The following is a 552-nucleotide window of genomic DNA, read 5'->3' as shown; positions in this document are numbered from 1 at the left end:
GCCGATAGAGAGGATGAACACAAAGTCACCAGGGCCCAGGTTAGAGTGTTGTGTTAGTGTGTCGTAGAGGGTTATGGAACCCTCGAGTTAATGTAGCACCGATATACGGTGTTACGAGTAAGATCGAGTCATTGGTAGTTACTATCTTATTATTATTGTGGTTGTGGTTGTTGATTGCTTTGTTTGCAGGTTCTGACATTAAGTCCTAAGTCTGGTTTAGGTACCGGATTAGGCTTGGTGTGTATTTTGTTAGTGTAGGCCTGACGTTGGCCTGTATGTGTTTGAGGGTTTGCTTGTGAAGGGTGGTGGATATTGAAGCTATGTGGTATCATTGGTTGGCTGATCATGTTCTTGTTTGATTGTTGGTCGACCGGCTCATGATACTTGTATAGTCTAAGTGTCTAACACTACATGAGTACTGAACTCAGGCGTATATATGGTTAACTAGGGATTGGTTGTTGACTTGTTTTAATGCAGGTTCCCGTTACTTGGAAGTTGGATTATGGCAGGAGGCCAAGTCTAACTTAGTAACGGTTTGCTTAGCCTTAGCTT

This window comes from Brassica oleracea, chromosome C4 (genome assembly GCF_000695525.1).
Source record: "Brassica oleracea var. oleracea cultivar TO1000 chromosome C4, BOL, whole genome shotgun sequence".
In the NCBI taxonomy this organism is placed as follows: domain Eukaryota; kingdom Viridiplantae; phylum Streptophyta; class Magnoliopsida; order Brassicales; family Brassicaceae; genus Brassica; species Brassica oleracea.
Note: the sequence above shows the minus strand (reverse complement) of the source record.